At 42.1% G+C, this 8,176-nt stretch overlaps 1 pseudogene; it reads left to right on the top strand.

Annotated features, from left to right (window-relative positions):
• The first annotated feature begins 4,400 nt into the window (after positions 1–4,400).
• Positions 4,401–7,948, top strand: LOC143648171 (ubiquitin-associated protein 2 pseudogene; annotated as a pseudogene).
• Positions 7,949–8,176: the final 228 nt, after the last annotated feature.

The raw sequence follows: 8,176 nt of genomic DNA, 5'->3' as shown, positions 1-8,176 counted from the left end.
GTGGTATATACATACAATGGAATATTATGCAGCTTTAAGGCAGGATAAACTTATGAAGCATGTAATAACATGGATGGACCTAGAGAACATTATGCTGAGTGAGTCTAGCCAAAAACTAAAAGACAAATACTGTATGGTTCCAATGATGTGAATCGACACTTGAGAATAAACTTGGAATATGTCATTGGTAACAGAGTTCAGCAGGAGTTAGAAACAGGGTAAGATAATGGGTAATTAGAGCTGATGGAATACAGACTGTGCAATAGGACTAGATACAAAAACTCAAAAATGGACAGCACAATAATACCTAATTGTAAAGTAATCATGTTAAAACACTGAATGAAGCTGCATCCGAGCTATAGGTTTTTGTTTTGTTTTGTTTTGTTTTGTTTTGTTTTGTTCTTACTATTATTACTTTTATTTTTTTTCTCTATATTAACATTCTATATCTTTTTCGGTTATATTGCTAGTTCTTCTAAACCAATGCAAATGTACTAAGAAACAATGATCATGCATCTATGTGATGATGTTAAGAATTACTGATTGCATATGTAGAATGGTATGATTTCTAAAAAAAAAAAAAAAAATGGACAGCACAATACTACCTAATTGTAATGTAATTATGTTAAAACACTGAATGAAGCTGCATCTGAGCTATAGTTTTTTTTCTTATATTTTTTGTATTTTTTATTTTTATTTTTATTTTTTCTCTATATTATCATTTTATTTCTTTTTCTGTTGTCTTGCTATTTCTTTTTCTAAATTGATGCATATGTACTAAGAAATGATGATCATACATCTATGTGATGATATTAAGAATTACTGATTGCATATGTAGAATGGAATGATTTCTAAATGTTGTGTTAGTTAATTTTTTTTAATTAATAAAAAAATAAGTAGGATAGCAAATGATGTAAGGAGATCAAGAAAACAGTAGAAGAGCATAAAGAGGAATTTGAAAGAATAAATAGAAAAACAGCAGAAATCACAGAGATTAAAGACTCTGTTGACCAAATAAAAAACATACTAGAGACACACAACTCCAGATTTGAAGAGACAGAAGAAAGAATAAGTAATATAGAGGACAGGATAATTGACTTTGAAGACTCAAAACAACAAATAGCAAAAAAGGTGAAAAAATTGAATGGGAATTCAGGAAAATGATAGGCAAAACAAAGCACACAAACAAAAGAATCATTGGTGTCCCAGAAGGAGAAGAGAGGAGTAAAGGTTTAGAAAGAGTAGATGAGGATATAATAGGGGAAAACTTCCCAACCCTTATAAAGGATATATATATATATACAAGTCAAAAAGCCCAACAAACTCCAAACAGAATAAATCCAAATAGGCCTTCTCCAAGACATATACAGATTAGTCTGTCAAATGCTGAAGAGAAGCAGAAACTCCTGAAAACAGCAAGAGAAAAACATCTACTACATACAAGGGAAATCAAATAAGACTGAGTTCAGACTACTCAACTAGCATCCTGAAGGGGAGAAGGCAGAGGTATGATATACTCAAGATCCTGAAAGAGAAAGACTTCCAGCCAAGAATTCTGCATCCATCCAAATTGTCCTTCAAAACTGAGGGGGAGATTAAAGTTTTCACAGACAAAGAAGTCCTTAAAGAGTTTGATAACAAAAGACTGGCCATACAAGAAGTACTAAAAGAGCTCTGCCAGCAGGGTAAAAAATAAGACAGGAGAGGAAGGTCTGGAGGAGGGCACAGAATTGAAGACTACCACTAAGGGTAATTCAAAGATACAAAAAGAAAGAGGGAAAAGAATATATAGATTTGACAAATAAAATAAAACAGATAAGATGGCAGAATCAAGAAATGCCTTTTCAGTAATAACTTTGAATGTTAATGGACAAAAGTTACCAATTAAAAGATACAGATTGGCAGAATGGGTTAAGAAACATAATCCAGCTATATGCTGCTTACAAGAGACTCATCTTAGACAAGGATATAAATAGGCTGAAAGTGAAAGGATGGAAAAAGAGTTTCCACGCAAGATGTAACCAAAAGAAAACAGGAGTAGTTATACTAATATTGGACAAAATAGACTTTAAATATAATGACATCATAAGAGACAATGAAGGACACTATATACAATTAAAGGATCAAGTCACCAAGAAGATATAACAATAATAAATTTTTATGTTCCCAATCAAGGAGCTCCAAAGTACATGAGACAGACATTGGCAAAAACCGAAGAGAGTGACAGATGTTTCAATGATAATAGTAGAATACTTCAATACAACACTCTCCTTTATAGATAGAACAACCAGACAGAAAAGCAACAAGGAAATAGAAAAGTTAAATAACTTGATAAATGAATTAGACCTAACACACATATATAGGTCATCACACCCCAAAACACAAGGTTATGTATTCTTCTCTAGTGCTTATGGAACATTCTCCAGGATAGATCATACATATGCTTGGGCACTAAACAGGTCTTCATAAATTTAAAACACTGAAATTATTCAGAGCACTTTCTATCATCACAATGGGATGAAGCGGGATCTCAATAACTACCAAAGAACAAGAACATTCACAGACATATGGAGATTAAATAACACACTCTTAAACAATCAGTGAGTCAAAGAAGAAATTGCTAGAGAAATCAGTAGCTATCTGGAGATGAATGAAAATGAGAATACAACTTATCAGAACTTATGGGATGTGCCAAAGGCTGTGCTGAGAGGGAAGTTTATTGCCCTAAATGCCTATATTAAAAAACAAGAAAGAGCAAAAATTGAGGACTTAACAGCATCTGAAGGAACTTGAGAAAGAACAGCAAACTAATCCCAATGCAAATGGGAGAAGAGAAATAACAAAGATTAAAGCAAAGATAAATGAACAGGAGAACAAAAGAACAATAGAAAGAATCAATAAAACCAAAAGTTGGTTCTTTGAGAAAATCAATAAAATTGATGGGCAATGAGCAAGACTGATAAAGAAAAAAAGAGAGAGGATGCAAATAAATAAAATCAGAAATAAGGAGGGGAGTGTTACCACAGACCTTAAAAAAAATTTTAAAATCATAAGATGATACTATAAACAACTACACACCAACAAACTAGACAACTTAGATGAAATGGACAAATTCCTGGAGACACACAAACAAACTACACCGACTCAAGAAGAAACAGAGATCTCAACAAACCAATCACAAGTAAAGAGATTCAAACAGTTATCAAAAATCTTCCCACAAAGAAAAGCCCAGAGCCAGACAGCTTCTCAGGGGAATTTTATCAAACATTCCATAAAGAACTAAAACCAATCCTGCTCAAGCTTTTCCCAAAAATTGAGGAAAAAAGAACTCTACCTAACTCATTTTATTAAGCCAATATCATTTTAATACCAAAACTGGGTAAAGATGCTGTTCTAGTTTGCTAGCTGCCAGAATGCAATGTACAAGAAATGGAATGGCTTTTAAAAGGGAATTTAATAGTTGGTAGTTTATAGTTCTAAGGCCGAAAAAATGTCCCAATTAAAGCAAGCCTATAGAAATGTCCAATTTAAGGCATCCAGGGAAAGATACCTTGGTTCAAGAAGGCCAAAGAAGGTCAGGGTTTCTTTCTCAAGTCAGAAGGCACATGGTGAACATGGTCAGGGTTCCTCTTTCATCTGGAAGGGCACATGGTGAGCACAGCATCATCTGCTAGCTTTCTCTCCTGGCTTCCTGTTTCATGAAGTTCCCTGGGAGGCATGTTCCTTCATCTCCAAAGGCTGCTGGCTGGTGGACTCTGCTTCTCATGGCTATGTCATTCTGCTCTGCTCTCTCTGAATCTCCTCCATTCTCCAAAATGTTTCCTCTTTTATGGGACTCCAGAAACTTATCAAGACCCACCCAAATGGGTGGACACATGTCCTCACCTAATCCAGCTTAACAACCACTCTTGATTAAATCACATATCCAGGGAGATGATCTGATTACAGTTGCAAACATAAAGTATTGAATAGGGATTATTCTGCCTTTATGAAATGTGATTTAGATTAAAACATGGCTTTTCTAAGGACATACATCCTTTCAAACCAGCACAGATGCTATAAGGAAGGAAAACTACAGGCCAATCTCCCTAATGAACATAGATGTAAAAATTCTCAATAAAATATTAGCAAATTAAATCCAATAACTCCTTAAAAGAATTATACACCACAATGAAGTGTGGTTTATACCAGGAATGCAAGGACGGGTCAACAAAAGAAAATCAATTACTGTAACAGCACATTAACAATTTGAAAGGGAAAAATCATATGATCATCTCAACTGATGCTGAAAAAGCATTCGACAAAATTTGGCATCCTTTTCTGATAAGGGCACTCCAAAAGATAGGAATCAAAGGTAACTACCTTGGGTGGCTGCGGCGGCAGCGGCGGCGACAGCGGCGGTGACGGGTCCTGAGAATATTGAGAGCAACACTGATTTTCTATTTTGTACATACGTTATTTTGTATATACTGTATATGATGACTTCGGTGAGCAGTGACCGGTCCCGAAGTTCTCGGGAAAAAATGCAGATTTCTGCGACACAGGCAGTACAACCACAGAAACAAGTAGTACAGGCAACAGCTGAACAGATGCGTCTTGCTCAAGTGATCTTTGATAAGAATGATTCAGATTTTGAAGCTAAAGTTAAACAGCTTATGGAAGTGAAAGGGAAAAATCAGGATGAATGCATAGTGGCCCTTCATGACTGTAACGGAGATGTGAACAAAGCTACCAATGTATTGCTGGAAGGGAATTCAGACACGACTTCATGGGAGACTGTAGGGGGGAGGAAAAAGAATTTTGGAAAAGAAAGTTCAGAAAACAAAGGGAATAGAGAGAAGAGAACTGAGAGAGAAGTGAGTCGTGGACATGGAAACAACAGTCGAAAAGGAAGAGGTGGCAATTGTGGCAGAGAGTTTCGAGGCGAAGAGAATGGAATTGATTGCAATCAAGAGGACAAATCTTCAGACTGTGGCAAGCGAGCCCATGGTAGAGGATTTGGATGTGGCAAAGGGAGAGGGGCAGGAAGGTTCTCAACCCAAGGGATGGGGACATTTAATCCTGAAGAATATTCAGATCCTGTATCCACAGATGGCTGTGGGACAAAACCAGTAGTTTGGGAGGTTGCTCAGAATGGTGGAGACAAGCAAAATGGCACCTGAAAGAACTCTGTGGAAGACTGGACAGAAGATCTTTCTGAAACAAAGGTTTATACAGCCTCATCTGTTCCACCAGAGAATCATGTCATGCCTGGGTAAAGCATTGATCTGGTAGCCTTGCTCCAGAAGCCTGTTCCTCCCAGTCAAGTCTCAGAAGTCAACTCCTTTGAATCTTCCCAACAGCAGGACTTTGGCCAAGCCCTTGTCTTCACAAATTCTCAACACAACATTCAGATGGCACCAGGAACTGGCAACTCCACTACTGCCAACTCCTACTCTCCCCCGAGTCTGTCATCCATCCTTGGTTCAGGATTTGGAGAGATTGCACCTTCAAAAATGACAAACATTAGCAGTTCCCAGATTTTGGATCAGTTGAAAGCTCCAAGTTTGGGCCAGTTTAGCACCACCCAGAGTTCACCACAGAAGAGTACGAATCCTCCCACACCCACTTCTTCTTGGGACCTCAAGCCCCCATCATCCCAGCCCTCAGTCCTCAGTCAATTTGACTTCAAATCTCAGCCTGAGCCATCCCCAGTTCTAAGCCAGTTGAGCCAGCAACAACAGCACCAGACCCAGGCAGCTGCTGTTCCTCTGCCTGGGTTGGAGTCCTTTCCTTCCCAGGTAAAATTCCGAGAACCAACACCCAGAGAGAGTACCTCCACTGTGAATAAGCTTTTGCAGCTTCCCAGGATGACCATTGAAAATGTGGCTGTGTCTGTCCACCAACCACAGTCCAAACACATCAAGCTCCCTAAGCGGCGGATACCTCCAACTTCTAAGATCCCAGTATCTGCAGTGGAAATGCCTGGTTCAGCAGATGTCACAGGATTAAATGCTCAGTTTGGTGCCCTGGAATTTGGATCAGAACCTTCTCTGTCTGAATTTGGGTCAGTTCCAACCAGCAAAAATAGTAAACAGATTCCCATCAGCTTGTATTCTAAATCTCTAAGTGATCCTTCGAATACCTCTTTACCGATGACCAGTGCAGTACAGGACTCCACCTATACAACTTCTGTTGTTACCTCCTCCAGTCTGACGAGCTCATCCTTGAGCTCCTCTAGTCCCATAACAGCGTCATCCTCCTATGACCAGAGTTCTGTGCATAACAGGATCGTATACCAAAGCTCTGTGAGTCTATCAGAATCAGCTCCAGGAACCATCACGAATGGACATGGACATGGTGGTGGTCGAAGTCAGCAGACTCTAGACACTACTTCATCTGTTCCAGCTCCAAAGACAACAGACCCTCCCTCTGTCCTCCCATCTATGGGCTCCCTGCCCAGTACCACCTCCTGCACTACGCTTCTACCCTCTGCATCCCAGCACACTGCCACTTTGCCCTCCTTGTCTCAGCCTGGTGACCTACCCAGCAGCCCTCTCTCTCAGCTTAGCAGCTCCCTCTCCAGCCACCAGAGCAGTCTCTCCTCTGCACATGCAGCACTCTCTTAGAGTATGCCACACACACATGCTAGTATGGAGAGTACCTCTCCCCTTCAGTCCTCAGCTACCTTCTCTACAGCAGCAACCGCCATCTCAAGTGCCACATCTTCAGGGGCCAATTTGCCCAGCAGTGTGAACACAGGGAACAGCCTCTGCTTGGGTGGGACCACCATGAGTGCACCCAGCAACAGTACCAGGACCACACCCTTGGTGACCTCAGACAAAGCGCCCCCCAACCTGCCCCAGGGGGTGCCTCCGCTGCTGCATAACCAGTACCTCGTGGGCCCTGGAAGACTGCTTCCCGCCTATCCGATCTATGGCTATGACGAGCTCCAGATGCTGCAGTCACGGCTGCCAGTGGATTACTATGGAATTCCCTTTGCTACGCCCACAGCCCTTGCCAGCCGAGATGGGAGTCTAGCTAACAGTCCATATTCAGGGGATGTCACCAAGTTTGGCCAAGGTGACTCTGCATCCCCTGTGCCCCCCACCACACTAGCTCAGCCACAGCAGAGCCAATCTCAGACCCATCACACAGCCCAGCAGCCCTTCTTGAATCCTGCACTGCCACCCGGCTACAGCTACACTGGCCTTCCCTACTACACAGGCATGCCCAGTGCCTTCCAGTACGGGCCCACCATGTTTGTCCCTCCAACCTCAGCCAAGCAGCACGGTGTGAACCTCAGCACCCCAACCCCTCCTTTCCAGCAGGCTGGTGGTTATGGCCAGCACAGCTACGGTGCAGGTTATGATGACCTGACCCAAGGGACAGCGCTGGAGACTACACCAAGGGTGGCTATAGTGGATGATCACAGGCACAGAACAAGTCTGCAGGTTCCAGACCTGGCAAAGGAGTATCGTTGTCTTCAAGCACTACTGGCCTACCTGATATGACTGGTTCAGTCTACAACAAAACTCAGACTTTTGACAAGCAGGGATTTCACGCCGGGACTCCTCCACCATTCAGCCTGCCCTCTGCCTTGGGTTCCACTGGGCCCCTGGCCCCTGGAGCAGCCCCACTCACAGCTGCTGCACCACCACCTTCCGCCAGATGCCCAGAGTGGCTCGGGTCAGTGCAGCCAGCCGAGTTCCCTGCAGCCCAAGACTCAAGCCTTCAAACCCACGTATGGCAACTCTCCATATTGGACGAATTGAACCCCAAAGAGAGGGGTGGGCTATGGCAGGACCTTCCCTGGGTAGGAGAGAACACACAGAGCCCAGAGCCCAAGTCCCTTTCCTATAATTTCTGAGACCTGTAACCCTTGTCACCTGACCCTCTGTGGAGAACCTGCCTCCCAGCCTGGCCTTTGTATGTATTGTATTTATGTATGTATTTGTAAATGTGATGGAAGCATTGGGGGCATGGAGGTGGGTCTGCCCTCAGCTAGGCCTGCTTTCTCCTTGAGCCCTTTTCCTGGTAGCAAAATAAGCCCTGCTCCTTTCTGCTCTCAGGCCTTCCACAAAGCGCCCATGCCCTGGCTGCCTGATAAGGTACCCCGGGTATGGGAATCAGGTACCAATGATGAATCACAACTTAATCTTGCTTCCTTGTAAACCATTATTTGAGTTTTCTCAAC

This window comes from Tamandua tetradactyla, chromosome 10 (assembly GCF_023851605.1).
Source record: "Tamandua tetradactyla isolate mTamTet1 chromosome 10, mTamTet1.pri, whole genome shotgun sequence".
In the NCBI taxonomy this organism is placed as follows: domain Eukaryota; kingdom Metazoa; phylum Chordata; class Mammalia; order Pilosa; family Myrmecophagidae; genus Tamandua; species Tamandua tetradactyla.
The sequence above is the reverse complement of the archived record's forward strand: the minus strand, read 5'-3'. Positions and strand labels throughout refer to the sequence as shown.